Genomic DNA, 14,228 nt, shown 5'->3' on the forward strand with positions numbered 1-14,228 from the left:
CCCAAGCTTGCCCAAGCCAAGCTAGCTGCATGGATCTCCTTTGACTGTGGCCATATCATGCAAAATTCCAGGGGCAACAAATCAGATTTCAATTGATAAGTCACATGGCTATTGAAAAAAAAGTAGACAGAGAAATCACTGATCAAAGGCATTCAACACATCAGCACGGACACCTCAGGCATGACAGTGTGACGTCATGGCACTAGCATCAGCAGGCAAGCAACAGCTGGGCAATCTAGCAGTGCCAGCCGACTCCAGCTATCCACCGGTTACTTTTATATTTCTCTATATCAACATCCCAATATTGCCATCTACAGATAAGGAGTAATGAAAGGATGTCATTTGCAAACATGAAGAAAAAGTTGTGAAAACTGACTGTTCAAAAAGTATCCAACAATTACCAGAGGCCATTGCCAATGCTAGTCAAGTACTGCGGCTATAAGTCATTTGATTATTAGTCAAACAGATTATTTTAACTTCGTTTTAACTTACTGGTTTTGGCTATATTTGGAATATTATGGACAATTTTGTCCACCTTCGTTCAAAGGAACCTTGAGGGTTTGAAAAGTGTTCAGAGAAAAGTGAAAAGGCAGGATCCAAGAATTGGGGCTTGAACGTGATCGCAACGGATAAAGAATGAGCGAGGACGTGACTCCGTTCTTCAAAATATCATAAGGAATGGATAAGGTGAGTAAAAGGTAGGCAAACTGGTGGTGGCAGACAGACTTCAGTTTTGCAAGCGATTCAGCTAGTTAGTCACTGCTTGCTACATTGGTGCAGCTTTGCACTCGAGGTGCAGTGTGAACTGAGGCAAATTTTGCTGGTCAGAAGCATTAAGCATGTAATGATCAACGGTTACAGTGCAGGCATTTGAAAGAATTGACTTGGATCAGCTCCAATATTTTCAAGCACTGTAGGCTGCTTGAGCCGTTTCCATGGACTTTGGGGGACGTAACCATCTTGCCTGCTATTTGCTGGTAAAGTCCGATGGCCTAAAGCACAGTAGATGGGAGAAAACTCCCTTGAATAATTGTGATTGTAATTTCAAACTCATTGCTGTATTACCGGGTTTATCGGCATATGTGGAATTTTCCCTAGTGTATTGATACCAATGAGCCATAGGAAAAATTGTTCTTCACCCAATACCCTTTAATGTGCCAATTGTGTGATACTCTTAAGTGACCACTCATTTTCTAGAATCTAACTGTACTGCTACATGTTTTTTCAGTTAACTGGACATCGTATGAAAATTTCACATCCCCTTGATAAAATCCCATTGAGGAAAAAGTGCCGATGTTCAGCAGCATGAAAAGTTTACCTCTCTGTTACTGACAACACTGAAATATCTTTAATTCCTGGCTTGTTAACACGAGCCATTCTGAATCCAGAGAGAAAAACAGAAACCACTTCTATAACATCTCAAAAGCTGCATTTATTGCCCATCTGTAGTCGCCTTGAGCGTTGCTGCTGCAGGTCTGAAGAGTTGTAGTCTGTGGATTAGAATTATGTGGCCGGAACGGGATAGGGGTGTTCTCTGCCCTGAAGGATATTAATGAGCCAGTTGGGTTTTTACAACTATCTGTCAGCTTGAATGGTCATTTTTCTTTCTGACGCTAGCCCACAAACTATCACAATTCTCACATTCCATGTCATGGATGACCATGGTGGAATTTGAACTTGTGATCGCCTGGCTTGCTCGTCCAGTTACCAGACCCACTACGCTACTGTGCTCAATTATACCAGCAGCAAAGAAGATTCCCAGGATTCAGGTTTATGCGGTCTCGGGTTTTGATTCGTACATCAATAAAGTTGTTCTGAGAGTTAGATTGTGTTTGGCTTAGATCTGTAGGCAGTGAGATCATTTGAATTGTTCTGGGTACAGAAGCTTTTATTACTGGTGATTTGTAGTGTCCAACTCAATCTGCCCAGTGATTAAACAGGTTCCAATGTGGTGCACAGCTTTCTACTGGAAGGAAGCCTGTATTACTTCACTACAGTTTATAACTGGAGGGAAAGTGAAGTGAAAGTTTCTTATTCTGCTGCCAAAGAGAGGTTTCATTTTAAATGGAATTTTATGTTGATTCAACTCTTGGACTACCTTCAATTCAGTTGTAAATTCAAATTATCTGATGATTCAATTTTTTTTAACACTAACATCACACTTTGCAATTATTTATGTTACATAATTCAACTTTTGAAGTGCAAAATATATTAAATTAGCAGGAGACGGCAGTGCTATAAAATCAGGTATGGTTACATTATTCACAGGTTAAAAAGCAGCTTATGAAACCAGTTGGAGGACACCAACTCAAATAAGGTAACCAGCATCAGCTAGCTGCTGTTGAGCCCAGGAGCAATTTGCACCTTTCTGCAGCTGGAAGTTGATGTTAACCTCCAAATACAAAGCTGCTTGCTGTGGCTTTTGACAAGCTATTGAACACTGGGATTAGGAGCATGAACAACGTTATTCCCCACTCTTGATAAGTGGCAGCCTTACATAGAGAAGGGCCTGCCAGATACAGAGACTGGGGGGGGAGGGTTTCCAGAGGCAGAAAATTCTGGCCATAATTTGAATGCGTTCCTGCCTGTTGAAGGATCAAACAGGTTCTCAATTTCAAAACAATACATAATCATTAATATAATCACTGAACACTTTTAGAAAGAAGTGTCATTTTTATTACGGGGAGGGGTGCAATACTTTACACTAAAAGTTTGCTTCAAATAAGATTCAGTGTATTATTTTCCTCTGCAACTACAGCTTTAAAAAGGCAGGAGGATTTCTGTTGAGCTTTCTATATACCTGTATCTTATTTAACTCTGGATTTTTGTGCTTTTCTCAATTACACATCAAAATGTCCCAGTGCCGGTAAGGATTGCAGATATTGGCTGTAAACTATCCCACTTAACATTTGTACAATGCAAAATAAAGGGAAGGGGCAACAGTGTGCAGAGCTGTCAGTGATCAACAACTTTCATAGGTGCCGGGCCGCTGTGGGGCACCACACGCACTGGGGGCTGTGTTACAGCCGCCGGCTGCTGCCCTGGTGGAGCTGGCACATGACGCCTCCAGCCCCAGCTCCCCCCCACCATCAGTCTGTCCCGGTGCCCCTCCCCCTGCAACCGCCGTGCGATGCCTGGGCCAGGCCATGGATAATGGCCGCCCGCCTGCCGTGTGCCAGCGGCCTGTCCCGGCGGTAAGCGCGGCCGGATCCCGCCTGCCTCCCTCCTGTCGCGGTATTAAAGCCATTGGCCTCATTACTGGAGCCCCGAGCGATGCCTCCCCCACCCCGCCGCCGGTACCTGGCTCCGCGGGCCGCTCCAGCTCCCAGCGCTGCGCAGGCCCCAAAGCCGCAGCCTGTTAGTCGAGTCTCTCTTCCTTTGCCCGAAGCGCTGATCCCGGGGCGGGGAGGGTGGAGCCGTGCCCAGGGAGGGGGCCAGATCAGAGTATCGGCGGGTCCGGTGAATAACCCCGCTACCCACCGAGTGCGAAACTCCGTTGGTCCGGGTGGGAACCGAGCGGCCCGCGAAAACAGGAAGCCAAGAGCAGCCGCTGGATTTCCTGCCACTGCGGCCTGCTCTCTGCTGCCCCCGGCGGATCAGCACAAACAGCTGCCCCACGGCACAGGCTGTCCCAACACAAAACACCTACAAAAGGACATAGAGAGGCTAAGTGCGTGGGCAAAAATTTGGCAGACATAGTATAATGTTGGAAAGTGTGAGGTTATGCACTTTGGCAGAAAGAGATCAAGAGCAAGTTATTATTTAAATGGAGAAAGATCACAAAGTGCTGCAGAACAATGCAACCTGGGGGTACTTGTACATGAAACACAAAAGGATAGTATGCAGGTACAGCAAGTGATCAGGAAGGCCAATGGAATCTAGGCCTTTATTGCAAAGGGGATGGAGCATAAAAGCAAGGAAGTCTTGCTACAGTTATAGAATGTTGGTGAGGCCACACCCAGAATATTGCGTAGTTTTGGTTTCCATATTTAAGAAAGGATATACTTGCTTTGGAGGCAGTTCAGAGAAGGTTCACTGGGTTGATTCTGGTGATGAGGGGGTTGACTTATGAGGAAAGGTTGAGTTGCTAGGGCTTCTGCTCATTGGAATTATCGAAACATAAGATTATGAGGCAGCTTGACAAGGTGGATGAAGAGAGGATGTTGCCACTGATAAGATGTCCCAACTCTGGCACAGGCTATCCCTATCCTGGCACAGGCTCTACCAACCCTGGCACAGGTTGTCCTAATCCTGGCACAGGATGTCTCAAATCCTGGCACAGGCTCACCCAACCCTGGCACAGGCTCTTCAAACATTGGCACAGGCTATCCCTATCCTGGCACATGCTGCCTCAACCCTGGCACAGGCTGTCCCAATCCAGGTACAGAAGTTAGGGAAGAGAGCCAGACTGGAGAAGGAGGACAGGAGAGAGAAAGAGATATTGTGTCGAATGGTCAGGGAAGAAGGGCTAGAGAGACACACGCACAGAGGAATTGATTTTGAATAGGTTGACGGGTATTGAAACAGGAGCAAATGATGGATGGGTGTCCTTTTGCATAGCTAGGGGGAAAAAACCCACCTGGTGTGATTAGTGGTGTGTCACAAGTGCAACGTTCCCCAGTAAATCCTGCATTTTCCACCTCTGGCCCATGACCGTGTGATTTGCAACAAATCTCCCCCCGCTGTTAAACTTCGATTTGAGTCAAGAACCTGTTTTAAAGTTACCGTGTTCCATTCACTCCACAAAGAAAGTTATCAGCTGGAAATATGCAGTAAATGATAAGTTTTTTCCGTCTTATTTCAATCAATTGTCTGTACAGGATGTTTATGATAACGGATCGAATGGACTCTTAAGGAGAGAGCATTATGGAGACAGTTTTCAGCAGATCACAGCCACACGGGTGGCCCAGGTGAACTGCCACATGTTTCACAGGTGAGTAATGATAGTGTGGATGTTTGGTAACTCTAACTTATTCTCCCAGTTGCTGGATCAACCCCCCGGCCCCATCCAAGTGAAAGGGTGAGTGGCTGCCCTGTTCCCGCAGCCGCAACAGGCACACAAGTGTACCCCCTCTCCAAGGGAACCACCTCCACCTGCCAGGGTACCTCTACCTGACAGTGTGCTTGAGATTGATAAATTACTGGGGGTGTGGCGTAGGAGGTATATCATAAGTCTGAATCCGCATTCTACCACTCTACAGAACAATATATTGGGAGGAGTCTAGTCGTAGCATTTTAACAGCTTGCCCACTTTGCAGTTTACAGATATTGAAGAGGTGCTCCATTGTAGCAGGCACTAAGTTACTTGGCAGTCATTCTAGGGTAGAACTATGACGTTGCAGAATCCAGAACTAACATCTCACAGCTCAGCCACATAATGTGCGATCTCCTGATGGCTAAAGTCCAGTTTGGCCTCGCTCACTCATCCCAAGCTTGCCCAAGCCAAGCTAGCTGCATAGATCTCCTTTGACTGTGGCCATATCATGCACAATTCCAGGGGCAACAAATCATATTTCAATTGTTAACAGTCACATGGCTATTGAAAAAAAAGTAGACAGTGAAATCACTGATCAAAGGCATTCAACACATCAGCACGAACACCTCAGGCATGACAGTGTGACGTCACGGCACTAGCATCAGCAGGCAAGCAACAGCTGGGCAATCTAGCAGTGCCAGCCGACTCCAACTATCCACCTGTTACTATTATATTTAGGTCCTAATGGGGGATCTCTCGATATCGACATCCTAATATTGCCATCTACAGATAAGGAGTAATGAAAGGATGTCATTTACAAACATGAAGAAAAAGTTGTGAAAACTTACCGTTCAAAAAGTATCCAACAATTACCAGAGGCCATTGCCAATGCTAGTCAGGTACTGCCATAAGTTATTTGATTATTAGTCAAACAGATTATTTTAACTTCGTTTTAACTTACTGGTTTTGGCTATATTTGGAATATTATGGACAATTTTGTCCCCCGACATTCAAAGGAACCTTGAGGATTTGAAAAGTGTTCAGAGAAAAGTGAAAAGGCAGGATCCAAGAATTGGGGCTTGAACGTGATCGCAACGGATAAAGAATGAGCGAGGACGTGACTCCGTTCTTCAAAATATCATAAGGAATGGATAAGGTGAGTAAAAGGTAGGCAAACTGGTGGCAGACAGACTTCAGTTTTGCAAGCTAGTTAGCCCGTTTGCATAAACTCCATTTCAAGTATTACTTGCTGATACATTGGTGCAGCTTTGCACTCGAGGTGCAGCGTGAACTGAGGCAAATTTTGCTGGTCAGAAGCATTAAGCATGTAATGATCAACGGTTACACTGCAGGCATTTGAAAGAATTGACTTGGATCAGCTCCAATATTTTCAAGCATTGTAGGCTGCTCGAGCCGTTTCCTTGGACTTTGGGGGACGTAACCATCTTGCCTGCTATTTCCTGGTAAAGTCCGATGGCCTAAAGCACAGTAGATGGGAGAAAACTCACTTGAATAATTGTGATTGCAATTTCAAACTCATTGCTGTATTACCGGGTTTATCGGCATATGTGGAATTTTCCCTAGTGTATTGATACCAATGAGCCATAGGAAAAATTGTTCTTCACCCAATACCCTTTAATGTGCCAATTGTGTGATACTCTTAAGTGACCACTCATTTTCTAGAATCTAACTGTACTGCTACATGTTTTTTCAGTTAACTGGACATCGTATGAAAATTTCACATCCCCTTGATAAAATCCCATTGAGGAAAAAGTGCCGATGTTCAGCAGCATGAAAAGTTTACCTCTCTGTTACTGACAACACTGGAATATCTTTAATTCCTGGCTTGTTAACACGAGCCATTCTGAATCTAGAGAGAAAAACAGAAACCACTTCTATAACATCTCAAAAGCTGCATTTATTGCCCATCTGTAGTCGCCTTGCAGCAGGTCTGAAGAGTTGCAGTCTGTGGATTAGAATTACGTGGCCGGAATGGGATAGGGGTGTTCTCTGCCCTGAAGTATATTAATGAGCCAGTTGGGTTTCTACAACTATCTGTCAGCTTGAATGGTAATTTTTCTTTATGACGCTAGCCCACAAACTATCACAATTCTCACATTCCATGTCATGGATGACCATGGTAGAATTTGAACTTGTGATCGCCTGGCTTGCTTGTCCAGTTACCATACCCACTACGCTACTGTGCTCAAATACGCCAGCAGCAAAGAAGATTCCCAGGATTCAGGTTTATGCGGTCTCGGGTTTTGATTATCAATAAAGTTGCTCTGAGAGTTAGATTGTGTTTGGCTTAGATCTGTAGGCAGTGAGATCATTTGAATTGTTCTGGGTACAGAAGCTTTTATTACTGGTGATTTGTAGTGTCCAACTCAATCTGCCCAGTGATTAAACAGGTTCCAATGTGGTGCACAGCTTTCTACTGGAAGGAAGCCTGTATTACTTCACTACAGTTTATAACGGGAGGGAAAGTGAAGTGAAAGTTTCTTATTCTGCTGCCAAAGAGAGGTTTCATTTTAAATGGAATTTTATGTTGATTCAACTCTTGGACTACCCTCAATTCAGTTGTAAATTCAAATTATCTGATGATTCAATTTTTTTTTACCACTAACATCACATGTTGCAATTATTTATGTTACGTAATTCAACTTTTTAGTGCAAAAAATATTAAATTAGGAGACGGCAAGGCTATAAAATCAGGTATGGTTACATTATTCACAGGTTAAAAAGCAGCTTTTGAAACCAGTTGGAGGACACCAACTCAAATAAGGTAACCAGCATCAGCTAGCTGTTGTTGAGCCCAGGGGCAATTTGCACCTTTCTGCAGCTGGAAGCTGATGCCAACCTCCATACAAAGTGGAGGCCCGCTGCTTGTTTTGGCTTTTGACAAGCTATTGAACACTGGGATTAGGAGCATGAACAACGTTATTCCCCACTCTTGATAAGTGGCAGCCTGACACAGAGAGGGGCCTGCCAGATACAGAGGTTGGGGGGGGAGGGTTTCCAGAGGCAGAAAATTCTAACCATAATTTGAATGCGTTCCTGCCTGTTGAAGGATCAAACATGTTCTCAATTTCAAAACAATACATAATCATTATTATAATCACTGAACACTTTTAGAAAGAAGTGTCATTTTTATTACAAGGGAGGGGTGCAATACTTTACACTGAAAGTTTGCTTCAAATATGATTCAGTATATTATTTTCCTCTGCAAGAACAGCTTTCAAAATACAGGAGGGTTTCTGTTGAACTTTCTCTACATCAGTATCTTATTTAAATCTGGATTTTTGTGCTTTTCTCAATTACACATAAAAATCTCAGTGCCGGTAAGGATTGCAGATATTGGCTGTAAACTATCTCACTTAACATTTGTACAATGCAAAATAAAGGGAAGGGGCTACAGTGTGCAGAGCTGTCAGTGATCAACAACTTTCATAGGTGCCCGGGATCAAGGGGGCAACTGCGTTGAGCCGGGCCGCTGTGGGGCACCACACGCACTGGGGGCTGTGTTACAGCCGCCGGCTGCTGCCCTGGTGGAGCTGGCACATGGCGCCCAGCGCAGAGCATCGTGGCGTCGCCAGCCCCAGCTCCCCCCCACCATCAACCTGTCCCGGTGCCCCTCCCCCTGCCACCGCCGTGCGATGCCTGGGCCAGGCCGCCCACCCGCCGTGTGCCAGCGGCCTGTCCCGGCGGTAAGCGCGGCCGGATCCCGCCTGCCTCCCTTCCGCCGCGGTATTAAAGCCATCGACCTCATTACTGGAGTCCCGAGCGATGCCTCCCCCACCCCGCCGCCGGTACCTGGCTCCGCGGGCCGCAAAGTCGCGGCCTGCCAGTCGAGTCCCTCTTCCTTTGCCCGAAGCGCTGATCCCGGGGCGGGGAGGGTGGAGCCGTGCCCGGGGAGGGGGCCAGGTCAGGGTGTCGGCGGGTCCGGTGAATAACCCCGCTACCCACCGAGTGCGAATCTCCATTAGTCCGGACGGGAACCGAACGGCCCACGTAAACAGGAAGCCAAGAGCAGCCGCGGGATTTCCTTCTGCTGCCCCCGGCGGATCCAGCATTAATAGCCAGCACTGGCTCCCTGCAGCTTCCCCCGGCACAGGCTGTCCCAACCCCGGCACAGGCTGTTCCAACCCGAGCACAAGCTGTCCCCACCCTGGTACAGGCTATCCCTATCCTGGCACAGGCTGCGCCAAACCTGGCACAGGCTCTTCCCAACTCTGGCACAAGCTGTCCCAACCCTGGCACAGGCTATCCCTATCCCGGTAAGGCTTGTCCTAACTCTGGCACAGGCTGTCCCGACCCTGGCACAGGCTATCTCTGTCCCGGCACAGGGTGTTCCAACGTTGGCACAGACTCTACCAACCCTGCCACAGGCTTTTACAAATCTGTTGCAGGCTGTCCCAACCCTGGCACAGACTCTACCAAGCTTGGCACAGGCGCGTCTCAACCCTGGCACAGGCTCGTCCCAACCCTTGCACAGGCTGTCCCAACCCTGGTACAGGCTTGTCGCAACCCTGGTAAAGGTTGTCCCAACCCTGGCACATGCTGTACCAACCCTGGCACAGTTTGTGCCAACACTTGTAGCGGCTCACACAACCCTGGCAAGGCTCTACAATCCCTGGTACAGGCTGTCCCAAACCTGGCACAGGATGCCTCAAACCCTGGCACAGGTTGTCCCAACCCTGGCACAGGCTGTCCTGGCGCTGGCTCTACCAACCCTGGCGCATGCTGTCCCAACCCTGACGCAAGCTGTCCCAACCCTGGCGCAGGTTCTAACAACCCTGGCACAGGCTGTCCCAAACCTGGCACAGGCTGCCTATTCCCTGGCAAGGCTCTACCAACCCTGGCACAGGCTGTCCCAGCTTTGGCACATGCTCTACCAACCCTGGCACAGGCTGTCCCAATGCTGGTACAGGCTATCTCTATCCTGGCAGAGGCTGTCCCAACTCTGGCACATGCTCTACCATCCCTGGCACAGGCTGTCGCAACCCTAGCAGAGGATGCCTCAAACCCTGGCATTGGCTATCTCAAGTCTGGCACAAGCTTTCGCAACCCTGGCACAGGCTAATCCTATCCTGACGTAGGCTATCTCAACCCCGGCACAGGCTGTCCCCAATCTGGCACAGGCTCTAACATCCTTGGCACAGGCTCTCCCATCCCTGGCAAGGCTCTACCAACCGTGGCACAGGCAGTCCCAAATCTGGCACAGGCTGGCCCAAACCTGGCACAGGATGTCCCAAATCTTGCACAGGATGCCTCAAACCCTGGCACTGGCTGTCCCAACACTGGCACAGGCACAAACATCCTTGATACAGGCTGTCCCAAACCTGGCAGCTTCAAACCCTGGCTGTCCCAACACTGCCACAGGCTGTCCCAAACCTGGCACAGGCTGTCCCAACCCTGGCACAGGCTGTCCCCACCATGGCACAGGCTATCCCTATTCTGGCACAGGCTATCCCTATCCTGGCATAGGCGATCCCAACCACGACACAGGCTGTCCAAACATGGCACAGGCAGTCGCATCCCTGGCAGAGGCTGTCCCAACCCTGGCACAGGATGTCCCAAACCCGGCACAGGCTCGTCCCCAATCCTGACACAAGCTGTACCAATCTTGGTACAGGCTGTCTCAAACTTGGCAGAGGCTGTCGAATCAACGGAACAGGCTATTCCAACCCTTACACTGGCTCTCCCAAACCCTGGCACAGGCTATCCCTATCATGGCACAGTCTGTCCCAACCCTGACACAAGCTGTCGCAAATCCTGGCACAAGTTGTACCAATCCTGGCACTGGCTGTCCCAACCCTGGCACAAGCTGTCTCAACACTGGCACAGGCTCTACCAACCCTAGCGCAATCTGTCCCAAACCTGGCACAGGCTAACCCTATCCTGGCACAGGCTGTCCCAAACATGGCACAGGCTATACCAACCTGGCACAGGGTGTCCCAAACCCGGCACAGGCTATCCCAATCCTGGCACAGGCAGTCCCAACTCTGGCACATACTCTACCAACCCTGGCACAGCCTGTCCCAACCCTGACACAGGCTGTCCTAACCTTGGCACAGGCTCTCACAACCTTGGCACATGCTGTCCCAAATCTTGGCACAGGCTCACCCAACTCTGGCACAGGCTGTCCCAAACCTGACACAGTCTGTCCCAAACCTGGCACAGGCTGTCCCAAATCCTGGCACAAGCTGTCGCAACCCTGGCACAGGCTATCCCTGTCCTGGCACAGGCTGTCCCAAGCCTAGCACAGGCTATCCCTATCCTGGCACAGGCTTTCTCTATCCTGGCACAGACTGTCCCAACCTTGGCACAGGCTGTCCCAACCATGGCACAGGGTATCCGAACCCTTCCACTGGTTTTCCCAAACCCTGGCACAGGCTGTCGAAGTGCTGGCACAGGCTGTCCCAACCATGGCACAGGCTATCCTTATTCTGGCATAGGCTATCCCAACTCTGGCACAGGCTGTCCCAAATCCTGGCACAGCCTGTCACTACCCTGGCACAGGCTGTCCCAGCCCTGGCACAAACTGTCCCAAACCTGGCAAGGACCTACCAACCCTGGCACAGGCTATCCCAACCCTGGAACAGGCTTTCACAACCCTGGCACAGGCTATCCCAGCCCGGGCACAGGCTGTCCCAACCACGGCACAGGCTGTCCCAACCCTGGCACAGGCCGTCCCAAATCTTGGCACAGACTCACCTAACGCTGGCACAGGCTGCCCCAACCCTGGCACAGGCTCGTCTCAACACTGGCAGAGACTTGTCTGAAACCTGGCTCAGGTTGTCCCAACCCTGGCACAGGCCGTCACAAATCTTGGCACAGGCTCATCCAACACTGGAACAGGCTGTACCAACTGTGGCATAGGGGATCCCAACCCCGGCACAGGCTGTCCCATCCCCGGCAAAGGCAATCCCAAACCTTGCACAGGCTGTCCCAAAACTGGCACAGACTATCCCCATCTTGGCACCGGCTGTCCCAAACCTGGCACAGGCTATACCAACCGTGGTGCAGTCTGTCCCAACCCTGACACAGGCTAACCCTATCCTGGCACAGGCAGTCCCAACCCTGGCCCAGGCTGTCCAAACATTGGCACAGGCTATCCCAACACTTACACTGGCTTTCCCATACCCTGGCACAGACTGTCTCTATCCTGGCACAGGCTGTCCCAACTCTGGCACATACTCTACCAACCCTGGCACAGCCTGTCCCAGCCCTGACATAGGCTGTCCCAATCTTGGCACAGGCTATCCCTGTCCTGATACAGGCTGCCCAAAGCCTAGCACAGGCTATCCCTATTCTGGCACAGGATGTACCAAACCTGGCACAGGCTATCCCTATCCTGGCACAGGCTGTCCCAACTCTGGCACATACTCTATCAATCCTGGCACAGCCTGTCCCAACCCTGACACAGACTGTCCCAACCTTGGCACAGGCTCTACCAACCTTGGCACAGGCTGTCCCAAATCTTGGCACAAGCTGTCGCAACCCTGGCACAGGCTATCCCTGTCCTGGCACAGGCTGTCACAAGCCGAGCACAGGCTATCCCTATCCTGGCACAGGATGTACCAAACCTGGCACAGGCTGTCCCAACCCTGGCACAGGATGTACCAAACCTGGCACAGGCTGTCCCAACCCTGGCACAGGCTGTCCAAACACTGGCACAGGCTATCCGAACTCTTCCACTGGTTTTCCCAAACCCTGGCACAGGCTGTCCCAAAAATGGCACAGTCTATCCTTATCCTGCCATAGGCTATCCCAACTCTGGCACAGGCTGTCCCAAATCCTGATACAACCTGTCGCAACCCTGGCACAGACTGTACCAACCGTGGCACAGGCTGTACCAACTATGGCACATCTAACCTTAACCTGGCATTGGCTATCCCAACTCTGGCACAGGCTGTCACAAATCCTGGCACAACATATCATAACCCTGGCACAGGCTGTCCCAGCACTGGCGCAAACTGTCCCTAACCTAGCAAGGACCTACCAACCCTGGCACAGGATATCCCAACCACGGAACAGGCTATCACAACACTGGCACAGTCTATCCCAAATCTGGCACAGGCTATCCCTATCCTGGCACCTGCTGTCCCAACCCTGGCACAGGCTATACCAGCCCTGGCACAGGCTGTCCCAAGCCTGGCACAGGCTCATAGAAACATAGAAACATAGAAAATAGGTGCAGGAGTAGGCCATTCGGCCCTTCTAGCCTGCACCGCCATTCAATGAGTTCATGGCTGAACATGCAACTTCAGTACCCCATTCCTGCTTTCTCACCATACCCCTTGATTCCCCTAGTAGTAAGGACTTCATCTAACTCCTTTTTGAATATATTTAGTGAATTGGCCTCAACAACTTTCTGTGGTAGAGAATTCCACAGGTTCACCACTCTCTGGGTGAAGAAATTCCTCCTCATCTCGGTCCTAAATGGCTTCCCCCTTATCCTTAGACTGTGTCCCCTGGTTCTGGACTTCCCCAACATTGGGAACATTCTTCCTGCATCTAACCTGTCTAACCCCGTCAGAATTTTAAACGTTTCTATGAGGTCCCCTCTTATTCTTCTGAACTCCAGTGAATACAAGCCCAGTTGATCCAGTCTTTCTTGATAGGTCAGTCCCGCCATCCCGGGAATCAGTCTGGTGAACCTTCGCTGCACTCCCTCAATAGCAAGAATGTCCTTCCTCAGGTTAGGAGACCAAAACTGTACACAATACTCCAGGTGTGGCCTCACCAAGGCCCTGTACAATTGTAGCAACACCTCCCTGCCCTTGTACTCAAATCCCCTCGCTATGAAGGCCAACATGCCATTTGCTTTCTTAACCGCCTGCTGTACCTGCATGCCAACCTTCAATGACTGATGTACCATGACACCCAGGTCTCTTTGCACCTGCCATTTTCCTAATCTGTCACCATTCAGATAATAGTCTGTCTCTCTGTTTTTACCACCAAAGTGGATAACCTCACATTTATCCACATTATACTTCATCTGCCATGCATTTGCCCACTCACCTAACCTATCCAAGTCGCTCTGCAGCCTCATAGAATCCTCCTTGCAGCTCACACTGCCACCCAACTTAGTGTCATCCGCAAATTTGGAGATACTACATTTAATCCCCTCATCTAAATCATTAATGTACAGTGTAAACAGCTGGGGCCCCAGCACAGAACCTTGCGGTACCCCACTAGTCACTGCCTGCCATTCTGAAAAGTCCCCATTTACTCCTACTCTTTGCTT

At 49.4% G+C, this 14,228-nt stretch overlaps 1 protein-coding gene and 1 long non-coding RNA gene across 6 annotated transcripts in view; one reads left to right on the forward strand and one right to left on the reverse strand.

Moving 5' to 3' along the window:
* The window catches only part of LOC139278759 (zinc finger protein 319-like), a 49,976-nt gene extending 41,041 nt beyond the window's left edge, over positions 1-8,935 (reverse strand). The window contains exon 1 of one of the 4 annotated variants that reach the window (XM_070897866.1): positions 8,789-8,935. The gene's annotated coding sequence lies outside the window, so the exon portion shown is untranslated. Of the gene's footprint in view, positions 1-3,300; positions 3,586-8,788 lie in introns of those variants that run through there. The other 3 variants (XM_070897868.1, XM_070897864.1, XM_070897869.1) reach the window with 3 other exon arrangements.
* On the forward strand, positions 3,120-7,231 carry LOC139278766 (uncharacterized). Of its 2 annotated transcripts, XR_011596347.1 has the most exons (5): positions 3,120-3,194; positions 4,821-4,933; positions 5,714-5,874; positions 5,992-6,131; positions 6,690-7,231. It is a non-coding gene; the product is annotated as an uncharacterized lncRNA (long non-coding RNA). The 2 variants fall into 2 exon arrangements; XR_011596346.1 differs by lacking the exon at positions 6,690-7,231 and having other exon boundaries at positions 5,992-6,154.
* Positions 8,936-14,228: the final 5,293 nt, after the last annotated feature.

The sequence above is a fragment of the Pristiophorus japonicus genome, chromosome 13 (assembly GCF_044704955.1).
Source record: "Pristiophorus japonicus isolate sPriJap1 chromosome 13, sPriJap1.hap1, whole genome shotgun sequence".
Taxonomy (NCBI): Eukaryota; Metazoa; Chordata; class Chondrichthyes; family Pristiophoridae; genus Pristiophorus; species Pristiophorus japonicus.